Here is a 26981-nt window from a genome sequence, read left to right as displayed (position 1 = left end):
CAAAGGCAGGTAGGTACTCAGCTTTGGAAGCTCTGGAGATTGGGGATGGGGGTGGATGCATGGTAGAAGGTGCTGCTGTTCAAAAGTGTGAATCTTTCATGAGCCAGCTGTTTGCATGCCAGGCACTGCCTATATTCACTCTCCAGTAAACCCTTGTCACACAGTGTATGAGGGTGGCGCTCAGACTTTACCACCCATGACCTCTCTAGGCGCCAACACGTCCACCTGCAGCTCCTGATGGCCCTTCTCGACACAGCCAGATTTAGGCTAGACTTTACAACTCTTCATCTGCTTCCACTCTTGCCCCTCCACAAGCCATTCTTTGCACAGTGACCAACACAGGCTTTCTGAAATGCAAATCTGATCATGTCCTTCTCTTGTGTAAAATCTTTAATGATTTCCCAACCATCTTAGGATCAAGTTCAGAATCTGAACTCGGACCCCTCAGCTACCCGTTGCAGGAGCTGCTGCCTCCCCTCCTTGCCTGGCACATGCGCTCATTCTTTAGGTCTCAGTTTATGTTTCATTTACTTAAGAAGACTTTCCCTGACCTTTTGTACAGATTTCGTACCTGACTACACACTCTTCCAACTCTTAGGTTTCCTTCTCAGAGTAGTGACTGCAATTGTAATTGTTCAGATATCCAAGCATGATTTATTTAATTGAAAGTGTCTCTCTCTGCCAGGAAGTAAAATTCATAAATGCATTGCCCACTCCTAGCGTGGAGCCATCTGGTCCATAAGACATGCTCACTAAATGGTTGCAGAATGCGCCTCTGTGCTGTACATTTTTACCTTATATATTATACAACATGTTCTCCAATTCTAGGAACGAGTTTTTACTGTGTGACAGGCAGTGTTTGTTAGCTTTCGGTTGAAATAGGGCTCTGAGCCAGAATTCCCTGGGTTTGGAATCTTACTAATTGTGTGATACTGGGAAGTAGCATAACATCTCCATACTTCAGTTTCCTCATCTATTAAAAAAGAGGAGGAGATAAAGGTCAACAATAGCACCTACTTCAGAGGACTGTTGTGACAATTAAATAAGTTGTGACATGTAGTATGTTTAGAACAGTGCCTCACACATGGTAAGTGTATGAAAGATTTTAGCTCCTCTTCTTCTTTACTCCTAAGAATATGAAAAATAGGTGTTATGTTATTATCCCCACTTGTCAGATGAGAAACTAGATGCATAAAACAGGCTTTCTTTAGTAACTTGTTTATAATCCTTCATATCACTTTTTCATGCTAAAAACAAAAACTAAAAAGAAAGAAAGAAATGAATGTTCTCACGTTTTGGGAGTTGGGACTTGGAGGATATTAGGACCTGGCAAGATGAAGAGAATAAATCAAAGAAACAAAGGAAGTTTCAAAGCTGTTTCAGGCCCGGACTTGGCCCTCTCTTCGCACGTTAGTCTAATGCGTGAGAAGCCTACACGAGGGAGGGGAGACCCAACTGGCACAGAGTCTGGAAGGGAGACGGCGAGTCCATGGAGAGTGACTCAGGGCAGCAGGGACTAGCATCTCCAGGTTGTAGCAGGAAGTGAGGACCGTAGCTCCCAATCCGTTCTGAAATGACTCAAGAACTCTGCCAGTGTCACCAAAGGCATTACCATGTCCTCAAACAAAATCCACTTGAATTAAAGAAAAAAAAAAACTATGTCATGCGTCCCATGTGAGAGGAAGTAGGTGCAAAGAAACCAAACAAAAGGTTGTGAATCACTGGAGTGGACAATCTTCCTGGAGAGAGGGGAGTCCTGTACCAGGCTTTAAAAAGACATCTGGCAGCGACAGGAATATTCCTGGCAGCCTGTTGTTAATGGCCCCGAAATAGAAACAACCCAAATATCATCTTCAGTAGAGTGGATATATAAATTGTGGTACAGTCACAGAATGAAGTATTCTCCAGCGATGACAGTGATTGAGCCATAAGTACGCTCAACAGTAGGGGCAAATCTCACAAATATCATACAAAACAGAAAGTACAATTTGATGCCATTTGTTATGTAAACCAGGTAATATGCATCTACGTCAGGTTTGAGAATTTAGGACCATGTGACCCTTGAGGAGAGGTAGAAGGCTGGAGGGCCACAGGGGGTCTCCTGTTAGGTTTCTGTTATTCAGATGTGTGTGTTTTATAAAAACTCAATGATGCATACACTTACTTTTTTGTGCACTGTTCTGAACATATGTTATATTTCAATTCATTCTTCACTTCCTCACCCTCCATGGCCAGGGGTCAAATTAGTCCTGGGGTGAACAGATAGCCCTAGAGCGCTGGATATTCACAAGTTGGAGAAGTACCAGTTAGGATGCTTCAGAAGTGGGAAGCCGTTTGGAGTAGAGCTCATGTTTCTGCAGTGCTGGTCTGAGTCTTGGGTCACTGCTTTTGCCTCACTGAATTTTAACCTTGGTGTTTCTCCTTGTCCCCTGATCTTGTAGCCCTCTTTTTCTAATCAAATGATCTCTATAATGTCCAGTGCAATGTGGAGCTCACCTGTTGGGTCAGAGGCTCGGCCATAGTCCAATTCTACACAAGCCTTTCCTCATTTATCTGCAGTACAAACATCCATTCCCTTCACTTCCTTCAGAATCTGAATAAATCATGAGATGGCTGGAGAGGAAGCTTCACCAGCCTGAGTGACCTGATGAGAAATCTCTCCCGTGAAACCTGATGGGAGGGACTTAGGAATTTCAGCTTCTAGACACCCAGTGGTGATGTTACAAGTAGTAGGGGATCATCTTCGTATGACTGGCAGAGCAGGGAAAGAGGGAGAAGCCCGTTCTATGAATCTCACAGGAGGGTTACAACGAGCTATATGAATGGAACAGCTGGGCACAGGCAGGGCTGAGAATCCCTTTTGAAAAACCGTGGCTGACTTACCTAAGACCCATGCTGCTTCACAGTATTTTGAAAACAATAGAAATCACCTTCCAGCTTTTCCAGAGGTGAAGTCACAAGGTCCCAGCTGGGTGCAGCTCCATGACATCAAAGCCGTCCAGCTCGGATGGCACATGTCCCCATCCAGGCTGCCTTTGGGCGGGTCAGCTGGCTTGGAGAAAACAACACGCCTCAACGTGACAGTCCCCACATTCTGCACACTTGAAAGGGAAATCCTCTGGATTCTGACCGGGCTCCTGGGGCTCAGCCCTGGCTCTGCCCTGAGGCTGCAAGAGGAATACGAACATGGGAAGGGCCGCATGTTGCTGTCATTGCTTCTCCAGGTGATCAGAGACATTTGCAGCCCGAGCTTCTTTGTTCTTCACATCCCCTCTTTGCCTCTGCTGACTGGTGCCTCAGAAACCCAGCCCAGCATTTCCCTCTCTCTCCTCCTCACCCTCACCTCCCTCCCAACCTACTTCCACTTTTTATTGTACGTTTCAGCAGAGCGCTTCTTAAACCTCACGGTTACTCAAAGGTTTGCCCCCAGTATCGCTGTTGCTCTACGAGAATCAATTCCTATCCCTCCCCCACGCCATTCCTTCATGTTGTTCTCTTGCTTTCTGAGATTTTCATTTTTGTGTTCTTTCCCATTTCTACAAAGGCAGGATATAGAGGAAGGCCAGCAGAGGGCAAAGAGCACCAGAGCTGAATCAGGAGAGAGATGAGCATTTTGGTTTTAGTCACTATGTGTGTGACTTCGGGCAGACAGTACAGAGTCTTCTCTGGGTGTTCGTTTTTTCATCTGTAGATGGGGTTGGATCACCCATGGCAGAAATGCAATGCCATGTGTTGTGCCAGTATTGGTGCCACGGGAATGCAAAGAATAAGACTGTCCTGGCTCTTACAAACTTACCAAATGACATTATATTCTCTATGATACAAACACATACATACGCATACACACACGTATTCAGGTAGAGAGATGAATTGATAGATAACTACTGGGTGAAGAAAACTGGATAAATGAATGATCTTATAGTCCATTGAATCCAGTAAAAGTCTTACAGAGAGACTGAGTCAGAATCATTCTTTTCCCGAATTCACTTGACTTGTGCTCAGGTGTGACTCTCTACCCCCTTTTTTCATAATTGGTTGAAATAAGGAAGTACTTAAAGCTGTTTTTTCTTTTGCTGCCACAAAGATCTGCATAACTGCTGGTTCCTGCTCGTGGTGAAAAATGGTCTTAATCAGATAAATGAAGGGCATAAGACACAACAACACAAATCAGAGAATTTTAAACCATGCTTATTCCTAAGCGAAACAAACCCTAAACAGAGCTCATACTTGCCCACTGAACTCCTAGGGCCCCTAACTTGGTAAAGAATATTCCCTCCATTTTCTAGCTCTTTGTATTCAGCTTCCCTATCCCTTTTGAAAAACTGTGGCTCACAGCACAGAGAGATCAGCTCGGTGCTTTGTGACCACCTAGAGGGGTGGGAGGGAGACGCAAGAGGGAGGAGATATGGGGATATATGTATATGTATAGCTGATTCACTTTGTTATAAAGCAGAAACTGTAAAGCAATTATACTCCAATAAAGATGTTAAAAAATAAATAAAATTGAAAAATAAATTTAAAAAAATCTACATATTGCTGAAAAAAACCCACAAACTGTGGCTGACTTATCTAAGACCTGTGCAATATTTAGAAAACAAATTAGAAATCACCTTCCAGTTTTTCCAGAGGGGACCAAATCCAAGAAACATTAAGAATGTAAAGGATAGGACAATGTAAACAACAGTTCTGAGATAACTATGTCCAACAGCAGTGTGGCAAGTTGGTTTTCTTTTTTTTCTTTTTCATCCACCAGCAAAGATGGAAGCTTGTTTTAGTCCATTGTCTTGGTCCATGGCAGGGACCAGTGCATAAATCTGTTATTTGATCTGGGAAGAACTATAAGGCTCTAGAGTCAGGCTGAAGAACTGCAGCAACGCTGGTGTTTCAAAGAACCTAGGAAGAGCCACACATTCTGGCTGACCTGCATGCTGCCTGGCCTCACAGGCTGCCGCTTTGCCTCAGTTAGCATGACAGACCAAACTTTCCCTTGCTCAGAGTGGACAAGACATGATTTGTTCCCCTTTGGCTGTGTCAGTTCTGCAAACTAGATACCAGAGGCTGCAAGCTCAGGAGAGCCTGACTTTCTGGAACACCATTTGTTTGGACAGGCCAAGCCAGTAAGGCTTTTCATCTCTTTAAAGCTCCCAGGGCAGAGAGCATATTTGAGGAATTCCTTTTTTCAAAGTTTTTTTTTTTTTTTTTTTTTTTTTTTTTGCCCCTTCCAACATTTTGTTTAAGAGAAAATGAGATGTCTATCTTCTGTTTCCTTATTTTTTTTCAGGAAAGCAAAGGGTTGTTGACTTCCTCCCTCTCCCCTCCCTTCCTTCCTTCTTCCCGAAGGTACTCATCTGAGAAAAAGAGAACGAAGTATTGTTCCTGTTCTCTTTCTTAAGTCATTTGAACACTGTCCCTGCGAGTTCTTTAAGTTCCCTGCAATCTGTACACAAGACAAGGAGGGAGAGAGAGAGGGAGAGAGACAGAGAGGCAAGGGATCAGGTAAAGCACGGGGGCTGCTGCAGCCATTGAGACTCAGGAGCTGGTAAGTTACCCATGCAATCCTTTCTACTTCCATTTCAATGTCCCTGGGATGGATATTGCTGTGGGCATCTTCAACAGAAAATGCTTTACTGGGTGTAATCCTTAATCAAAGTGTACGTCTGGAGGATGGCCCAGAATTTAAGCTTATATGTTTTTTTAAAGAGAATACTGATGTTTTGCAGAGCTGAGGCTGGCAGAACTGGGCATAGAATTGCATTGGGCTAAGGAGGACATTGTGTTAAATCTGAATTTTGGCACAGATAAGATGGCCGGGTTAACCAGGAGCCACTGGAGTATGTGATGTGTCTCACTGGAGAATTCACTCTTCCTCAGTGCTGTGTCCTGAGAACCTTATCAGGGTGTCTGCTAAGAATTGTGGTTTGCTCTGAAGATTTTGTTACCCATTGTCTAGATTGAGGTGCCTTCTCTTGTTCTTTTCTTTTCATTCAGCATCCCCCCCAAAGAGAACTGTTAATATATGATTGTTATTCTGCATCACTGAGGTAGGAGGAAAAAAGGGAATGTCACTTCGAATTGTACTTCATAGCAGGGGGGCTTATGTGTTCAGTTTCCACATGTGGGTTGAACGTAAATTTATTATCCACTGTCAGTGGAAGATGTCATCTGCCACACAAAAGAAGGCAAAGATTTTGGGGCATGTAGCTTTAGTTTTGGAAAACAACATGCCACTTAAGAGAAAGATTGAGATTGATCGCTTGTGTCAGTAGGAGTGAAAAACCAAGCTAAATGTTGAAAAATATTTACCTCGCGCCTGGTTTTCGAAGCACCAAATAGAATACAGCAAACTAGTCAAGATTACACACACAACCAGTTTTTAAAAGTCTAACTTACTTCAATTAAATTCAGCAGAAAGTATAATGTTATGAAGAACTCATCATGGCAAGCCACAAGGAAGCCAAGATCACATTGTCAAAAACAGGCCAGCAAGGTGTCTCTGAAAGACTGTGTATATTTACTAATATTAATCATTCAACTCAGAGAGGTGTTGAGTGGGTGAAAGACAAAGGACAGGCAGAGGTTTTTTCATATATTCATTTCTATGAAACTTACTGATTGAAGTCATCTGGGATGTGAAGAGTGTGATAAAAATAGCTGTTCTCTCATTTATAAATTAACTTGGCCAGGCTATGCATTAACCACAATCAAGTAATTAATCTTTATTGGAAACCGAGCCATCATCTTAATAAGAATAAGAAATTATGATAGAACAGGACTGTTATGTGGGTTTTGTTCCATTAGTCAGACTTCTTTTTTCTTCTCCTTTTTTTCAAGAGGCTTTGCTTAGGAGCACTATAAAACGAGCAACGGAAAAGAGATGTGATTAGCGTTTGCCTGCTGAGGAGGCAAAATCATGCTAATGACAGTTGAAAGTGTTCTCCAGCTCCCCTACCACTTACCCAGCCACCCCATTTCATAGATCTTTAGGTCAAAAGAGAGCCAGGACTGATCAGCTTTGGCATTTTAAAAATTTTGCATCTTTTATCAGCAAATGTGACCCCAGGAGAAAACTTAGGGCTGCGAGTTTTCTTGCTTCTTTCAGTTTCATTTTTCCTTGATAATGTATTTGATTTTATGCCCAATTAGAACAACATCAGAAAACACTCTCTCATTTGGGTTATTGAATAAAAGCATCAGATGCAACACAGTATGAATAAAAGGACAGCAGAGTCACACTGACCAAAGACGAGTAAGGCAAAAGGTGGGTATGCCAATGGCGCAGAAAACAGCTTCAAGTGTGTGTCTCCACTATGGCCCAAGATTAAGGAGCTCAGGATAGATTCTTTTCTTTAAAAGAAAAAATACGTATTCAGTATTTCCATTTGAGTCATTAAGTCATTGCCATGAGAATATTTGTTGAATACTGGGGGGAAAAAAAATCAGCTCCCTAAAGAAAAAAGCCATTGACTCGTTTAGGCTAGTTGCTACCAATCTGTCTTCACTCAACTCCAAGGAGTGAGTTGGCATTTGTGGAAACTTCCAGTGTGTGATTCTTCTTTGGGGTCATCAGAGGTTCTTCTGTGATAACATTAGGGGAACTCCAGCTTGGAATGAGCCATAATTTGACACACAGAGGTTGTGTTAATTGATTTGTGCCCAAACTGTACATATAACTAAATTATAAATTTGTCATATAAATGTTAAACTATGTTAGGATGTGTCCTGTAGGTCTGTGTGCTGGGATGTGAATCAAATGAGAGCAAGCAGAACATCAAAAGCACAGGCTTTGTTGTTTTACAAATCTGGGTTTGAATTCCAGCTTTGTTGCTTACTGTGTGACACTTACTTTGGCCAGGTAATTAACCTCTCTAAGCCTCAGTTTCCCCTAATGTAAAATTGCATCTATGTTATAATAGAGTTGTTGTGAGGATTAAATAAGATTATTTATGTAACACAATTAACACAAAGCATGGCAAGTAATAGGAGTCAACCAATGTCAGTTGTAATTTTTTAAGTTTTATGTTAATACTTAAGGGTACTGTCTCTTTGGAATGTAGAGAGTAGACTATATCCCCATAATTTGTGTCATTATCCTTGATCAATACTATACCAAGGGTCTGTCAGAACAAAAATCATGCCTCATAGCTTTGGAGTTGGGCACACATTGAGTGAAGCTCAATTCTTTTAAAACAAAGGAAAGCAGAGCTTAATATTTTGATGTTCATCTTCACTAATGGCAGAAATGCCAGATTTAGCCTCATTAAAATGCCAGCTGTGTTCAGTAGAGGGGAGAGTAGGCAAGAGTTTGTCTTGGGATACAAGTCTTGAACTTAGATGAATGTTTGAAGAGACTACATGATACTGTAGATGTTTCATTCTCCCTTTCACCCACTTCCCCAAGCTCTTGAGCTCTGTGCTCTTGGTGACCTTTTCCCTGGCAGTAGAGGGCTGGAGACTTTTTTTTTGGAGACCATTGTGGCAGTGACTCAGCCAGAGAGAAAAGGACTTGAAGTGACATGTTCTCCCCACAGTGAAGGCTAACAGATCCCTCTCCTCAAATATTTTAGCGGCAAGCCACTTACTTTATCACCGATGAATAGAATACTGGTGTCACCACTTTGTGTGTGTGTGTGTGTGTGTGTGTGTGTGTGTGTGATCCAACTGCTATTTTTCTCTCACTCTAACCTTTAAAACCTACATCCTGGTTGGTCTGTTAAGTAATAATGATACTTTAACTTAGGTCTTAGTTAAACTTCCCTCTCCATCTTCCAAAAGCAAAACACACAACCACAGCAAGAACCAAAATCTACCACCAAGAACCCAAACCTTTGAGGTTCTTTTGTTAGAATAAGAGGCTCGGATACAATGGAGACTTGTTTGGACAACTTAACCCTCAGAGAGCAAATTGAAGCTGGGTTTTTCTACCCTAATGTGCAAAATGTGTCTTCTAGGGTGGCTTAGAGCAGGAAAACAAAGACCAGTTTGGGCATCAGAACACTTGTGCTCTGTTTTGTCCAACCTCTGCTGCCCCCATGCATGTGATCTGATAGGTTTCTTCACTTGCTTGGACCTCAGTTTCCTCTGTAAAATGATGAGGTTGGACCAAATCAGTGACTCTCAAAGTGGCCTGTGTGTGTGAGTGTGTATCAGAATTCACCTGGGGCTCGTTTATACTCTTCTCCCCCACCCACTGCACTAGATGATCTATGAGATTCTTATGTTGACATCCTGTGATTCTCTAAAACAGATGGTCACTGTCTTGCTCTGTCTTCTTCAGGATTGCATTGACATTAAACTAAAACCTATGTTTTAAGAGCCATGCTTTTAAGCATAATTCCTATTCGGCATTTGATGTTCTCTCTAGAAATTAGTCTTGGACGTATCAATTGTTATTCTAGAAGCTGTTAGCATTATGGAGTAAGGAATATGCAACCAATCGGATGAGATTGATGAATGTTCTATAACAACATATGTATCATAAAAGAGCAATTACTTAGAATTATAAATATTGTAATTCTGTATGAATAGCACTCTTCGATTTATGCATTTATATATTATTTGCATCTTACATGAAGATACAAATGCATTCTTTCTTTAATCAAGGAAAACATAGATACTATTTTTTTCTATTCACTTTAAAAAAATATTTGTAGATTCAATCTCATAAGTTTTTTGGTTTTGTTTTTACCTTTTTACAGTGTGTGTTGTGCTGAGCCTGTTTTAGAAGTTAGATCCTTGTTCCTAAGTTAATACTGACATGGAAAGGCAAAAGATTGATAATGGTGTTTGAAAAACTGGCACCCACAAGTCCTGTTAAATCTGCTTTAATCATAAGAAAAATCTGTAGCTTAGAGACAAATTTCTGATTTCCCTAATTTCATTTCTACTCAAATCTCTTGAATTTTTTTTCTCACATGTTTATTTGGCTAATAAGTAGAGCAGCAGTGGTCACAGGCCTGCAGCTGACAGAAGCAGAGAGGCAGCAAAATATTTTGATGTGCACTCTCAGAAACAGCTAGCCTAATGATGGCTGTTCTTTTTAACCATTCAAATATCAAATACATTTAGATAAAACAATGACATATAGATAAAAGAATAAGAACATGTCTTCATCAGAAGTTATGTATAATACATAAATTCACTAGACAGTAAGCACCATGAGGACAGGGCCTTTGTTCTTTCACTGCTATATGCCTAGGGCCTAGAATAGTGCATGGCATAAAATAGATGCACAATAAATATTTGTGGACTAGATGACAATAAATAAGTAGGCTGTAGAGTGAAATATGCTATCTTAATATAATGCTAAATACAGCAGTTAGTGAGTTGAAAATTAGTCAAAGTTTCTGGGGTTCTGGACAGTGCCAAACTGCCAGCTTGACATGTTTATTCCCACCTGAATTGACTGGAATTATGGCTTGTTCCACCATTACATGCATGGGGCTGTTACATGTATGTTAATGTGTCATCTTGGCAAGGAACCCACCCACTTGCTTATGGGAGATAAACATTTATCAGATACACAGAAGAGACTTTGGTTGTATTTCATTTTCCATTTGTTTTCTGGGCAGATGATGGGTTAGCACATTGTTTTTGGCGAGAGAGAGAGACAGAGAGAGAGGGGTCGTTTGTTTCTCCTTGACTAAAAGAGTTGTGAGCCAGGATTTAGCCTTGTAGGAAATGCTCAGTGCTCTCAGGTTTTTTTATAGGCAGGGCTGTAAATCCGAGTTAAAGGGATGCCACTGAGTTTACACAAACACGAAGGAGTGAATTCAGGAAGGGAAATGTGATATCCTTGTGGCACACAATACCTTTTCCTTTATATAATTAGGCACTGGAGACAGCCAAAATGAACAAACCCTGGACTGTGGCAGTTTTGCACTTATTTGGCAAATTTAAAGTGGTAAATATAAGTATGAATATAACAACATTGGGGTCTTAGGTTTCCATTATCCATAGTAGGAACGGAAAAAACCTCTCTTTGTTCACACTGATAAAGCCTGTCTCTTTAGTGCCAACTACCAGGGCCACAGAAAGGAATTCTGACCTCTTCTCCTATTTTCCTATGATCTGCTACAGCCCCGCTTTGACCTCATTCTGTGACGGCCACTGGTATTAATGGGAGAATGAGATAACCACAGGATCACCACCACTTGCAACATTTATGGAGGAGTCATGATGAAGTTTGGGGACTGCCAGGAACTTTACATACATTATTTCACTTAACCCTCCCATTCTAAGAAGTAGGTGCTTTATTCTCCTCACTTCAGAGATGAGGAAAGGCAACCAACTACCTTGTTTAACAGATAGGCTAGGAAAAATTAAGTGATGTTACTCAAGGTCACTGAATTGATGTTCCTTGTTTTCAGGTTTCTCATTAAGGAGGAAGCAGCTAATAATTATTTTTTTTAAATTAAGTATCCCTTAAGGCAGCGTTCCTCGAGTGTAGTCCAAGAACCAACAACATGGCATCACCTGGGAGTCTGTTAGAAAAGCGGAATCTCAGACTGCATCCCAGACCCCCTGAATCAGAATCAGCATTTCAACATGATCTCCATATGATTCAGGAGCACATTCAAGTTTGAGCAACACTGCCTTAGGGTTTTGATCTGTTGTGTACACAGATTGATTTCAGAAGGTAGGTCCCTGTTCTACAGAGCCCTTTTTTTTTTTTTTTTTTTTTTTTTTTTTTTTTTTTTTTTTTTTTGCGGTACGCGGGCCTCTCACTGTTGTGGCCTCTCCCATTGCGGAGCACAGGCTCCGGACGCACAGGCTCAGTGGCCATGGCTCACGGGCCCAGCCGCTCCGCGGCATGTGGGATCTTCCCGGACCGGAGCACGAACCCGTGTCCCCTGCATCGGCAGGCGGATTCTCAACCACTGCGCCACCGGGGAAGCCCCAGAGCCCTTTTTTAAACTTTGAACTTGTCCAAGACAACATAACTCCCTCTTGGATAATGGTGTTACTGGACAAGCCTCAAGTCTATTCAGCTCTGATCAACATTAGGCATGATTTTTGTGGTCTCACCTAGCAAGTTAACGTCATACCAAGGTACCCTAATAATCTCAGAGAGTGAAGGTCTGGGGTATTGTTTTTCAAGTGTGTTCTGAGAACCAAACATCAGAATCACCTGGGGCTGATTACTAGGCCTTTCCCAGCTCTAATGAATCTGCGGAGGGGCCTAAGGCTCTGACTGTCCCACAGGCTACTGGCTCAAGGTAAGGAAGACCCAGCAGGGGCAGTGACAAGTTTTGGAAACGTCGTTCCAAAAAGGTGTCCAGCTTTTTCAGCGGTTTGAAAAAGTATTTAAAAGCAACAGTATGAGATAGAGTATCTCAGAGACCTTCTGGGAAGAAGAGGTACACTGCCAGCTTCTCCCTTTGCATGCTGGAGAATGGGGACAAGAAACCCTGCTACCTGCCTCTGGGAGAAGGTTGGGGGGCGGGTCCCCAGCATCACTGCCAAGGAGCAGATGCCAGCACACACCCCTCACTCTTCCCAGTTCGAAAGAATCCTTAGAGCTTCCTTTGCACTGGGGACTCACTGTTCTCACTTAGAACAGAAATCAAGAGGGGCTATTGTTGGAGGGGTGGGGGAAAGGAAGCAGGGCCGGAAGAGAGTGAGGGAGAGGACCGGAATAACCTCTGGTTTGCTTCAGCCTGGACACAGCGCCTTTGCCTGGATGGAGACGGTGGCTTCTCCCCCTTAATGGAGGCCCTCTGGCTTTCCTCACGGGAAGTGCAGGGAGAGAAAGAACTCTGCGTTTTCAACGCTGTTTTATGGAACACCCACCACAAAAGCCACTGCTTGTCTCTTACTCTTTTTCTAATTCAGGCATTTTTCTCCCCCACAGCATAGGGGAGCTCCCTCCCCTCCCCTCCACACCTAATAGCTTTTTCAGTTAAAAAAATATACAAAAGGGGATCTTTCAGCATTATCCTGAAAAATGTATACATTGAAAACTTTTAAGGTGCTAAGGAGCATCATACTTAATCCATCAAGGTGGGGTTCCTGAACCACTAGAACTTGAAATCTTAGGGTGAAGAACATGCAAAAAGTTCTACAAGGTTACTTCTAGGTATATCCAGAATCCTGCCTCCTACTGGATTTTTTAAGAGTTGGGGGGAATTCCCTGGCAGTCCAGTGGTTAGGACTCTGCACTCTCATGCAGCACAGCCAAAAAAAAAAAAAAGAGAGAGAGAGAGAGGAGAGTTGGGCAAGCACCATCTTTCTTAACACTCAGGAGATATTCAGTATGTAATGCAACAAGCAAGTCAGCGTCTCCTCCAACATCATCCAGAGCTCTCCTGCATCTCAGTCACATCAGCACAATCCCGTCTCCGGATCCCCAGGGATGGAGAGTTCTTATCTCCTAGCTGTAGCCTGAGTCGTGAATCTTTTTTTTTTTTTTTAAAAAAAGATGTTGGGGGTAGGAGTTTTTTATTAATTAATTAATTAATTTTTGCTGTGTTGGGTCTTCGTTTCCGTGCGAGGGCTTTCTCTAGTTGCAGCGAGCGGGGGCCACTCTTCATCGCGGTGCGCGGGCCTCTCAATATCGCAGCCTCTCTTGTTGCAGAGCACAGGCTCCAGACGTGCAGGCTCAGTAGTTGTGACGCACGGGCCTAGTTGCTCCGCGGCATGTGGGAATCTTCCCAGACCACGGCTCGAACCCGCATCCCCTGCATTGGCAGATGGAGTCTCAACCACTGCGCCACCAGGGAAGCCCTGAGTGGTGAATCTTAAAGGGGATGTTGGAGAGGGAGTGGAGAACCTAATCTTTGGAAAAGGAGGTGCAGCTCACTATTACATCATTTTGGTTTGTCTTTACAACCTTTAAGTGCTCAGACATTCCACACTTTACACTGGCTCCTCGTGCTCTTTCTGAGCCTCCTAGGAGAGGAATTCCGGCATCACATGTTCAGTACCTGCCGGTAGGAAGGACGTTCTGCTGTGAGCAAATCCTATCCCAGAAGGATTAGGACATAAAGTGCTAAATTTATTTGCTTTTCAACCAATATGGATTTGGGGGGAGGGGGAGTTGGTTTACTTAATAAATGTTCTCTCTCCTGTACATGGCACATGTGCCTTACACACGTGTGTATAAACACACACACACACACACACACACACACAGACTATCCAAAATCATTGGCTCTTAGGGAAGGAAACTGTGGATTAGCCCCAAACTGTTTATTTGACTCAAGAATGTAGTATCTGATTCTCAGTCCCCTATACTTTCAAACAGATTTACTATCATAATTATATTTTTCTTAGCTATAATTTTAAAAAGCTTGAATTTTGTTAGCTAGTGGCAGTAGGGGAGAAGGTGAGAGAGGACTTAAGTGTTATTGCAAGAAATTCATAAAGGGTTCCATTCACTTATTGTGTGTTGTTTTGAAAATGTAAGTAATGCAGAAGAGAAGGCTAAACTTGGAGTCAGAGATAGAGGCTTGAGTGTGCTAGCTGACACATGAATAGAAGGCAAGTCAGTGAACCCCAAAGCATATGGAAATTTAGTATATGACAAAAATAGCATTGCATGTCAGAGAGGAAAGTTGGATTATGTAGTTAATGGTGTTGGCATACCTAGGTATTTGGGAGAAAACAAACATATCTCTTCTTTATTTCTTAAGTTAAAATTCCAGATAGATCAAAGATTTAAAATGTTAAAAATAATAGGAAAATGGCAGATTTTTTTTTTTGAATCTCAGGGTAGGAAAAATCTTTCTAGTTTTATCTAGATGCCTTAACATTTGTTATAAATGAAAATTAAAAAGCTTTTATAGGGCCCAAACTCAATAAGCAAGGTCAAAAGGGCAAACAAAAAACTGGGGAAACATTTTAAACATGTATCACAAAGAACTTAATATGACCAGAAAATGGACAAATGACATGAAACACATTTCACATAAAATGAAATATATTTGGTTCTTAAACATGTAAAAAATAAAAGATAGTCTACTTCATAAAAATGGATGCAAATTAAAACTATGAGATACCATTTTTTACCAACTTGATGAAACAAAAGATAAAACATTTATTAACATATTTGTTTCTGGGGATCTGGAGAGTACTGTCATATATCGATGGTAGAATAGTGAATTAGTAAAACTTTACTATAGAGAGCAATTTGTGAGTGTCTATCAAAATGTAAAAGTGGGCTTCCCTGGTGGCGCAGTGGTTGAGAGTCCGCCTGCCCATGCAGGGGACACGGGTTCGTGCCCCGGTCCGGGAAGATCCCACATGCCGCGGAGCGGCTGGGCCCGTGAGCCATGGCCGCTGGGCCTGCGCGTCCGGAGCCTGTGCTCCGCAACGGGAGAGGCCACAACAGTGAGGCCCGCATACCACAAAAAAAAAAAATAAATAAAAAAAATAAATAAATAAATAAATAAATAAAAATAAATTACAGGGCGGTATTTTGAATAATCTAGGTCTTCTGGTGAGATTAGTGAGATTTTCTACTCTTAAACTGCTACCTATACCTATATTTGATAGAAAGTGTCTGGAAGTAGTCATCATTATTGTTTAATTTCTTCCTTCGTCTAACAGCTGTCTCCCTAAAGATTCCTTTCTGACCTGTGTGACACTGGGCAATCTGTTTAACCTATCTGTGTACTAGTTTCCATATTGGCAAAATGGGGAAAAGGGTAGAGCCTACCTCATAGGGTGCTGTGACGGTCACGTGAGTTAATGCACGTGATGCCTTAACACATTCTTGTCACATAGGAAACAAAATGTGGTCTTGTTGTGTTAGGCACCACTTGCTGCTGCTTTTTGTCACATAGTTGGAACTTGATAGACATTTGGGGGATAAATTAATGAATAAGTGAAACTGTGGAATACGAAGAAAGGGCAATTCTAGATATGTAATTCCTCATCTACATTTCCTTAGTCACAGGCAGGCAGTTAGGACAGCGGCTTTTATGCAGATACTGCGTGTGGGAGTATTTGCTTCAATGAGCTCAAGCTGGAGAGATGATGATGTTTCTATATCTTCTGGTCCAGTAGCTGTTACAAATCTGTCAACTTTATGTATTAGATTCATCAAAATATGCGTTTAATAGATCAGGCAGGAAGGGTTTGGCCTTGGAGCAGATGTCAAGTACAGGCTTTATTCCTCCTTAGAAACTATGAGAGGAAACAAGACCAGTAAACCATCTAGATAGGAGGAGAGAAGCAGTGCTTTCTTGCCACAAACCAAAATGCTGAGGATCACAGTTATGAGAGGGTCAAAGGAAGTCAGAATGACCTTTCATAGCAGGCTCAATGTTTATCTAGCTTAAAATTTCACTTCCAGATCATCCCATGGATAGTTATTTAGCTTTATGCCATGAACAACCTTTGAGCCCGATAGAAACTTTTTTTTTCAGTGTTTGCAAAGTGAGGTGTTTAAGGTAGAAGAAAAGAACCCGTTGCTAGAGTTTTTAAAATGGGCTGCCCTGAGTGTCACTGCTGCCTGACATAATTGTTTCTAACAAAGGTCTCAGGCTGATGGGCCAATGAAGAGATAGTCAGCTTCTCCAAACCGGCTGCTTTTCCCAAGACCAGGCAGTAATAATCCTAGCAGCTACTCATCGTTGGCTGTACCACGTGGGCAAGGCTCTGTGCTGGTGCTGTGGGCACTACATGAATAAAACCCAGTTCGAGCTTTCCAGAAGTTTCCAGTAAATTAATGGTTATACTGAATGGAGGTGAATATGCTTCCCTGTCACATCCATCCATTGACACTGTTTCTACTCACTGGGACCACACAAAACAAATCCAGTCCTTCCAAGTATTGGCCCTTTGAAGTATTCAAGTAGAAGCTATCAAGTCCCCAGACCTCCAACACACCTCCTTCTTAACACTCCAGGTTCCGTCAGCCATCTCAGTAAGTTGTGGTTTTGCATTTCCTCACCAGCAGGTTGCACTCCTCTGTGTGCTCTCCAGTGTGTCCCTGTCTGTAAGGTTTGACCCAGAATGCCCCCCCCATCCCAATGGTTTGGCCAGTGCACACAAGAGAGAGGGGCTCTCTGAGGCCCATTTTCAGAGCTGCAGCAATTGCTGAGATTTTCCCTCAAAAGGTGAAAAGGCCTGCAGTAACAAACTAGGAACTTGGAATGAGCATTATTGATTTGTCTTGTTATTTTTCTAGATCTCTAGCCCTAATCTTGTTTCAGGTCTTCCTCCTTCCTCTTTACAACCATGAGAATCTCTTCTTACTAGTATTGTTAGGAAGCCAAAAATACTAGTATAGTTATATTTATTGAGTGGTTTTTTTCTGTCAAGTGTTTTGTATATATTATTTTATGAACTCTCATAATTAACCCCGTGAGGTGGTTTTCTTTTTTTGTTTGTTTCAAGATGAGGAACCTGAGGCTCGGAGATTAAGTAACTGGTCACAGTTGGTAGGTGAAAGACCTACAATTCAAACCCTGGGCTGCCTAACTTCTCAGTTTATGCTCCTTCTACCTCACTCAGCCTCTCTGTGATATAGCACATTGGAACATTCCTAGTGCTTTATCTGACCATACTAGGTGCTCAACAAATGTTAGTTTCCCTTTCTCATCCCCCAACTAATGCAACCTAAAAATGAGGAAGAAGGTTGTGAGTTGCTAAAAGTATGTGCCAGACCCCTGAGGTGGTCGTGCAACATCAGTTCCAACGTGATGTGCCTTTAGCCCTCTAAGCTCCTTCCAAGGAGCTGTGGGCCAGCTCTAAAGTGCCCCTGTTAATCTACTAGCCAATTAGCTTACTACTGAGGGATGTCTAGTGGTTCTTTCTAACCAATCCACACCCCTTATATCTTCCTCCTCTTCAAATAATTCTATTCATTCCTGAAACTTCAAGTAAATTCAGAGTATCTTCAGAGCCACCAGCACCTCAAACCTAGTCCTGCCTCCTTTGGAACTTCGGATCTGTAAATCAGGGCAAGATGTAGGCAGCAAGTGCCATCTCAGGGTGAGCTTCTCTTTGGCTCCTTCTACTCTCACTGGGGTCCTTTATGCCCCTTTGAGAGCTCTCTAATGTAGCACCGTCAGCAACTATCATACTCAAGTTCAGTAGTTCTCAACTGGGGACAGTAGAGTCTGCCCCAGAGGCATTTGGAAACAGGGAGATTATCACAATGACCAGGGGGCACTGTTGGTATCTATTGGTTGGGGGTGGGCAGGGATGGTAAAGTTCTGCCGTGAACCCACACAAAATAGCAATTGTGTCCGCTCCCCTTGAGAAAGTCAGGACCATGACTTTTCTCACCATTGTCCATCCATGCCAGGCACAGCACCTATCCTTCCACAGATGCTTAATACAAATCTCTGAATGAATGTTCTCCTTTGTCACCTTTCCTATTTTTCTACATGTCTCTTCTCTCACTGGAGGTTCTGAAATAGAGCTGTCTTGCTTGCCTCTAATTTCTGGAAGTGACTGCAAAAGTGGAGGACTTATTAAGCTCTGTCTCATATATATTCCCTTCCTCTTTCCTTCTCTTATGCTCGAAATGTTCAACAGTTTAGAGAACCACAGCCCTAATGCATGCCTTCTAAATTGATCAATAAACATTTACCCTTTGAATAGGTCTCAAAGACATGGCTTTCTAGAGTAAATTTAGGTAGGAAATTTCCCTCTCCAATGTGGAGCTAAACACCCTAAAAAAGTATTAGGTTGATGGCCTAATTCAATGAGTTGTTAATGATTAAATCTAAGTGATTTGGCTAAAGCAGCAGCAGTGGCCCATTGGCTTCCCCTCTCAGACCCATGGAGCTACAGCCTGGATTGGGTAGAGGAAGGGAGAAGCCTCTTAAGAAGCCAGTGAGGAAAAAGCTAAAAGTTTGAGGTCTGACTGTCTTCATCATTCTTACTGAAATGTCATAAAAGCAGGTACTAAGTAGATCAAGGACTCCACCTCCCTCCAGGACAGAGAGCCTGTTAAAGGAGAGTCAGAACCAGATCCCCATGAAAGGTCTGTGCTCCCAGCTCCGTGATAGAGGCATGTTGCTGTCGGTGGACCGTTCTCTGTGGCTGGAAATTTCCAGAGTTCACTGGTTTTACTTTCTGGCTGATTTCCTTGATAAGACACTTAGCTCCTTTCTCTTTTATAAAGTTCAGAGAGGAGGTTCTCTTCCCAGCATGGGAATTCCCAACTCTGCTCCACTCAAGGGCTCTCTCGTTTTCTTAAAGTATATGAAGGAATACTTTTAAAAGTCTTAAAATGAAGATTTTCATTCTTCTCAAATTGAAAACCATCTGAAGAGCAGCATAGCTCAGGGCTGATAAGGAAGGGCTGGGAAGGATCACAAAGCAGAGAAATTTAGTAAGGGAGGGAAGAACTAGCATTTATTTAGCACTTGCTATGCACCATGCAGGTACATAGCAATAGTAACAACTATTAGGTATCTAGTTTTAATCTTTCCCCAGATCCATGAAGTAGCGTATTAGTCAGGATAGACTAGGTAATGTTTCAGTGACGAGCACACTCTAAATCCCCACGGCTTAAAAAAATAAAGAAAAAAGAAAGAAAAAGGATTTATATCTCCCTTCCATTACATATCCATTTCGTAAATCAACAATGGCTTTGACCCAGGTCACCTTAGCTTTAGGACCTAGGCTGACAGAACAGCTATACTGGAAATGTTTCAGGTTGCTATGGTAGAGGGAAAGAAAATTATGGGAACCATGGACTGATTCTCAAAGATTCCACAAGGAAATGACACATCACTTGTGCTCGCATTTTGTTGGCCAAAGCAAGTCACATGGCCATGCCTACAAGTAAAGGGAATAGGGAAGTGCAATCTGACTATGTGCTCAGAAGAAGAGCTAGAAATATTTGATAAAGTGTTATTATCCTGTTATTACAGTTAAGAAGAGGGAGGCTTAGGAAAGTTAGTAGGTCGGGGAGCTGGGATTCTGACTCTGTGTCCTGAGCTCTTTGCTCTTCTATAACAAGTGCATTCTACAGGCACATTACATACATGGTGCTATACCTTATCTCCACATGCTGTGATGAGCTTAAGTATCCTTGGGGCTTGAGGGTATGTGCACCTCCGTGTGGACAGGTTAAAGCCAAATCCAAGTAATCGTGGCTTAGCATTTATTTCACATATTTCCATTCTCTTTAAAGGTCTTCAACACATTCAGTGTGAAATCAGTTTGTAATAGAAATTTCGTCCTTGAACACATGCCAGATTTTTCTTTTTAATCATAGTCTCAGGTATGATAGGTTTCCTTGCTTATTTCTTTTATTTGTTGAATAATGAGAAAAAGGCCACCCTGCCCTCAGTTTGGTAAGGCTGCTGCCTGGTGGATGTTCAAGATCCAGAGGAAAGGATGCCCCAGCTTCCCTCCATTACCTTCAAGACAGTCCCCAGGAAAAAACATTCCTTGCTCAAAGGCACAGTAAAATAACAAGACTGATTCTACCAGCCCTTAGAAAATCAATCCTGATATTTCACCTCCATGGAGCTCAGAGGAAGTGCCGTGTTATATCCGTTCTTCTTAGACTTTTCTAATCCAAGTACTGCTAATGGGAGAGAAAAATCTAGAAAAGAAATCCTAAGTAATCTGCTTAGGTAGAATTTCAGCCTTTAACCTATCCTAGTTTTTGCATTCTGCTCCATAACATATCCATATTTGTTTGCATTTTAAATGTTTCAAATTACTCCCCACTAAAACTGATAAGCCAGGAAGATATTATACAACTTATTCTTTGGTCTTCTCCACCCTTTGGAACTTGACTTCAAGCCTTCGTAATCTATTAACAACAATATGCTTATCTCCTGAAAGTAGGTCCCAGAGAAACAGGGAAAAGGGTAACTGTCAGGTTGGGGATATGGTGAGTTCCTCCTGGCAGCTAGAGTATCCCAGACCCAACAGAGAATACAGATGAGGAAGAGGCGGAGGGGTAGGGGTTGGGGACAAAGAAGAAGAGGAACAGGGAATGGTATCTGGAGACATGGAGGAGCTAGTACAGCCAAGAAAGAACTCCAAACATGGCCTTAAAAAAACACACAGAAGGAACTCAAAACTAATTTACTGATCATGACAGTTGCTAAAAAACTACAATTTTTATTAGTTATATTCTCCTTATCTATTAAAAAAGACAAAGTACTTTGTCCAAAGCACAGCTAGTTGTGGCCTTAGGCAAATTAACCTTGCTGGGTTCTCAGCCATAAATCATGAACTCGAATGCTGCTCAGCTTAATAGAGTGTAAAGTTTGCAAAACTCTTTGAAGGCAGAGAGTGCAATTTAAGTATTACGTATTATTAAATAAAATGCCTATTTAGGAAAGGAACTCTCTATTAGCATTACCTTAACTAGTAGTCAACACCAGGAGAGCTCCTTGTCAAAATTTTTATGACAGAAGGGATCCAGGTGTCCATCACTTAAAATGGAAAATCAAAGAACAAAGAAACAAGCCCAGGCAGTAATGAATGGAATGCACCATTAAGGCATTGGCTTGGTTCAGAGATAGATTCCTGAGCTAAAGAAGGCCTCATTTACTGGAATGGAAAAATATAGGGCCAGGAAATTGCTCAGAGGTCTCCTGTCTTTTCCTGTGCACATGGAGATGCACTATGTGTTGGCTACTGTTTTGGATCAGAATCTCAGTTTTAGAAATAGCCTGAGTTGTGTCCTTGGAAAGGGAGATGATTGTGTGGCTTATTTGTGTGTGGTGGGGATGGAGGAGGGGGAGGTGGGGAGGATGTTGGGGGGAGCCATTTAGACAGTCTCTGGAACCATGTTGCTTCCTTGGCCTCACAGACAGTCACCAGAACTGAGCTAGGACATTGGGCAGCTGACCTGGGCTTAGAGAGCCTCCAAGTCTCCTAAACTAGTTCTGAGGTAGAGCCAAGCTGGCCCTACTGACAACACAGGCCAGTTCTGCCTGGTCACGCTGGATAGCTGGTTGCAAGCCTGCCTGTTTTTCAACAGACATTTATCCGGCAACAACCTCTTGATAGTGTTTTAGGCACCTCTTGATAGACAGTGTTTTAGGCACTTTAGAGAGATCTGATAGACAGATCTCTCTAAATGTAGAGATCTGAGAGGTATTTTGAAGGTAGAACTTGCTTTTAGATTGGCCATGAGTTAGGGGATATAACAGGAAACAGAAGACAAACATCCCTGTCCTCATGGAGCCTGCATTCTAGTAGAGGGAAGTGGACAATGAATAAAATAGATAAGTTATATAATGTGTTAGAAGATATGGAGAAAAATAAAACAAGGGGGCTTCCCTGGTGGCTCAGTGGTTAAGAATCTGCCTGGCAATGCAGGGGACATGGGTTCGAGCCCTGGACCAGGAAGATCCCACATGCCGTGGAGCAACTAAGCCCTTGTGCCACAACTACTGAGCCTGTGCTCTAGAGCCCATGCTCCACAACAAGAGAAGCCACCGCAATGAGAAGCCCACGCACAGCAACTAAGAGTAGCCCCTACTCTCTGCAACTAGAGAAAGCCTGTGTGCAGCAACGAAGACCCAACACAGCCAAAAAATAAATAAATTTTTTAAAAAATAAATGAATAAAACAAGGAAGGAGAAAGAATAGGGAGTGTGGGGGTGGGGAGCAGGGTGGGGTTAGGGTGGCCTCGTTAAAAAGGTGATATTGAACAAAAACTTGAAGGAGGCAAAGAGAGAATCATGTAGGTATCCAGAGGAAGGGCTATCCAGGCAGAAAGGGCAGCAGGTGCAAAGGCCCTGAGGTGGGAGAAAGCCTGGTGTGTGTGAGAAAAACCAAAGGTCATTGGGATTGGAGTGGAGTAAGCCAGGGAGAGTGTGGTAGGGTATGAGGTCAGCAGAGTAACGACATCATGGAGATACTTGCAGACCACAGGTTGGACTCTGGCTGTACTCTAAAATAGAAGATTGTTGGAGAGTTTTAGGCAGGAGAGTGAGAAGATCTGACTTACACTTTAATATAATCAGTTTAACTATTGTGTTGAGTAGGCTACAAGGAGCCAAATGTGGAAGTAAGGAGAAGAGTTAAGAGGCTATTAGAAAACAATTTTCCATTATTTCAGAGTAAAGGTCAAAGTTCCTAGAAGAAACTTGTGGCTTGGACCACGGTAGAGGCAGTGGAGGTGGTGAGAAGTGACTGGATTATGGATAGACACTGAAAATAGAGCCCATAGAATTTGCTAATCCATAACTGGGGTACTCAGGTAGTCTGTCCAGGAATAAGTTAACGAGCTGTGAAGGAATAGTGATGAGGGGTGTTCCTCTCCACTCAAGAGTAGTAAAGAAAGAAGAGCCAGGATTCTTTTTTTTTTTTTTAAATTTATTTATTTTTGGCTGCATTGGCTCTTTGTTGCTGGGCACAGGCTTTCTCTAGTTGCAGCGAGCAGGGGCTACCTTTCATTGTGGTGCATGGGCTTCTCATTGCAGTGGCTTCTCTTGTTGTGGAGCTCGGGCTCTAGGTGCACAGGCTTCAGTAGTTGCAGCACGTGGGTTTCAGTAGTTGTGGCTCACGGGCTCTTGAGCACAGGCTCAGTAGTTATGGTGCACGGGCTTAGTTGCTCCACGGCATGTGGGATCTTCCTGGACCAGGGCTTGAACCTGTGTCCCCTGCATTGGCAGGCGGCTTCTCAACCACTGAGCCACCAGGGAAGCCCAAGACAGGATTCTTGTTGGTACAACCACCTTGCCTTTCTTCCTTTGTCCTTACTGTTAATTGAGGGCTTATTATGTGCCAGGAACTGTGCTGGGATACAATAGTGAATGTGAGCTAATGGGCTCACTGCAATTATGGAGCAAACAGTTTACAAAGGGAGTTAGACATTAAGTGAATAATCACACAAATAAGTGAAAATGACCACTCTGATCTGTGCTGAGTGTTGAAATTAGTATACTGCCCTGATCAGGAAGTGCTGAGGAAGGGATGCTTTGAGCTGGATCTGAATAAATATGTATTGATTAGACAAAGGTAGATGGAGGGAGGGGAAGTTTTCAGGCAATAGGAATGACATGTATGGAGATTCTGAAAGGAGGGGCAACACAGTATGGATGAGGAACTGAGAGAAAGCCAATATGAGTAAAATGTAGAGAGCTTGGGGAACATGGTCAAGATGCAGCCGAAGAAATGGACCGTACCATGCTGGACTTGAAGGCCATGTTCAGATTTTGAATTTTATCCTGAAATAAATGGGAAGCTACCGGAGGCCTTCAAGGAGGGGAATGACATGGTCATATGTGCTCTCTGCGAAGCCACTGCACTGCTTCGTGGAGAATGGATTACAAGAGTGGAGTAAGAATGGTGTGGAAGACTAATTATGAGACAAATGCTGCAGCTAAAGTGAGATCGCGGTGGCTTGGACCAGGCAGTTGGTTGGGGAGGTCACAATGAGGATAAATGTAGAGATCTGAGAGGTATTTTGAAAGTAGAACTTGCTTTTAATTGGCCATGAGAGTTGATGGAGGGAGAGTTCAAGAATAATTCCTAGTGCTTTGTTTAAAATACTTGCACAAGTAGACTCACAAGTAGCTCACAAGTAGTATGACTCTCCTACTTGTAGAACTCACCTACTTATATTAGGCAAAGCCATGGGCAGTTAGAAGTTTTATTTTTCTACAAATATTTAAAAATAAGATTTACTGTAGGGTGGTTTAGTTAGTTTCCAGCCTTAGTGGTAAGAGACAGGTAGGGTAGATGACCTCCCCCAGCCCTCTCTAGCCCCAAGGTCTGGTTGTGTAACAAGTTGATGGAATCCTGCCTGGATCAAAAACACAATCTCTAAACCAGCCTTGTCCAATAGAAACATAATAGAATGTAAGACACAAATGTAATTTTATACTTTCTAGTGGCCATATTAAAAAAGTAAAAAGAAACAGGTGAACTTAATTTGAACAAATCTATTTTATTTAACCAATAACTCAAAAATGTTATTTTAACATTAATCAATAAAATAACAATTAATGAGATATTTTACCTTTCCTTCGCCAAATTTTTGAAATCCAGCATATATTTTACATGCATAGCATGTCTCAAATCAGATTAGTCATATTTCATGAGCCACGTATGACTGATGAGCACTGAATAGGAAAACACAGCTCTAAACTATCAAAGCAGCCACACAAACCTTAAATCCATGCACAAAACCCTGGAAATAGAGTTCCTTGTAAAACAACTTTAAAAACAAAATAAGTAGTATCTCAAATAGAGCCTCTTAAATTTTAAAATTGAATACTTTGTCGTTAATTAGCTGTGTGAATTTGAGGAAGTCAGTTTACTCCTCTGTGCCTCAGCTTACAACAAGGAAGTGTGGTGGAGCTGGATAATGTGTAACAACCTTTTCAGTCTCAACACTCATTGACACCGGGTTAAGGAAGTCCAAGTAGTTCTTCCTTCTCTTTTTTTTTTTTAACATCTTTATTGGAGTATAATTGCTTTACAATGGTGTGTTAGTTTCTGCTTTATAACAAAGTGAATCAGTTATACATATACATATGTCCCCATATCTCTTCCCTCTTGCATCTTCATTATCAGAGCTCCCAAAAGGAGCTTTTCCTTTTCAACCTTTCAAACTCTTCTGTGATATCTGAAAGGTGGAAAACTGGCTAGTTTACTAGTTAACTGACACAATTCCAAGAATGTTTTTCATTCCAAGGCAAAAAATTGGATTTTCTAGTGAAATCTGAATACTGATTGGATATTTAATGATTAAGGAAACTACTGATTTATTTTAGATATTACATATAGTATTGTAGCTATGTTTTAAGAAAAAAGTGCTTATGTTTAAGAGATATATCCTAAAATAGGTATAGATGGAATAATAAGATGTCATGGATCTACTTCAAAATCATCCAAGTTGGGATGTAAGGGAGTGAATGGGTATAGGTGGAATAAGCTTGGTCATAATGGAAACTTGGTATGAGACATGGGGATTCATTATATTATTCTCTTTACTTTTATAGTTTGAATTTTTCCACAATAAAAAGTTTTTTTAAAAGATAGATTTCCAGACTTTCTTAGGTTCTACTACTGGTAGGATTTTCAAATGTTCCCCTTAAATACTGTGTATCCTTTACAGTACAGATGTAAAAGCTTGCTTCAGCTTTGAGAACACACCATTCTTATTTAATACTGCAGCAGAACGAAGTCCCAGGCACAAAATTCCCATCATAGTTTAAACATGTCTGGTGGTTTTAGTAGTAATGTGACCTTGCCCTCTTATCCTTCCCTTTAGTATGGGTTTTGGATCAATATTTATAAGCAAAAGGCTGTGCCCCCTGTGTGTCAGGGAGAGCCCCAGACTCTGCCCAAGCCATAGAGGGGCCCAAGGGAGCATAGTGATATAAACACATAGGCAAAGTACATTGCAAATCCAGAACAGTGCAGATGCTTGAACCATAGGCATAAAGATTTACTTCTTGTTGGCACCATGGAGGCCATATGCTTCAGAAGTAGGTAGGGGCAGAGGAGCAACTCAGAGGGAGTGTGACCTCAAAGTTCACAAGGCCCACCAGCTGGGACACACAAGGGAATGTGTGAGTATAGGTCACTTGTTGCCCTGGGTTGCCAGGGCATTGTCTAAATTTCTGGTGTAATGTCCTCTGTAAGTTCAGTGAAAGATTTCTGGCCTCCTCCTCTCCCCTTTGCCCTCTTGAACATAATGATGATGGATGAGTCTGGAATCTACCTCCAGGTTTCTGCCAAGGCATCTTCTGGAGCTGAATAGTAAACTGAGAACACAGGACTATCTTACAGGGCCAATACCTTCAGGTTCCCTTGCCTTACAAGCTGGATCTTCTGGCTTCCATGCATTTGGGTGTTTGACCTCTCACCAAGAATTACAGAGCAGGCACTCATCATTTTCTCTCCCAAAGATAATTGCTAATGTCTACATAAAACATTGTCTACAAAGAAAGAGAACAGCACTCAGTCTAGTCTGAGAATGTTTTCCTTTTGCATTTTCATCAGCCAAAGTAGTATTGAGTTTAGGGTGCCAACATATGGCATGAATGTTAATTTTAAGGAAAGTCTGGTACACTCAACGTGCTGAACCATGCTAC

At 42.0% G+C, this 26981-nt stretch overlaps 1 protein-coding gene across 9 annotated transcripts in view; it reads left to right on the top strand.

The window, feature by feature from the left end:
• ZNF366 (zinc finger protein 366) overlaps positions 1 to 26981 on the top strand; it is a 404084-nt gene that overhangs the window by 281020 nt on the left and 96083 nt on the right. The window contains exon 1 of one of the 9 annotated variants that reach the window (XM_059061776.2): positions 5377 to 5539. The exons of the other annotated variants lie outside the window; for them this stretch is intronic. The gene's annotated coding sequence lies outside the window, so the exon portion shown is untranslated. Of the gene's footprint in view, positions 1 to 5376; positions 5540 to 26981 lie in introns of those variants that run through there. 9 annotated transcript variants of the gene reach the window in all.

Source organism: Kogia breviceps, chromosome 4, assembly GCF_026419965.1.
Source record: "Kogia breviceps isolate mKogBre1 chromosome 4, mKogBre1 haplotype 1, whole genome shotgun sequence".
Lineage (NCBI taxonomy): Eukaryota > Metazoa > Chordata > Mammalia > Artiodactyla > Physeteridae > Kogia > Kogia breviceps.
This window is presented reverse-complemented; position numbering and strand designations above follow the sequence as displayed.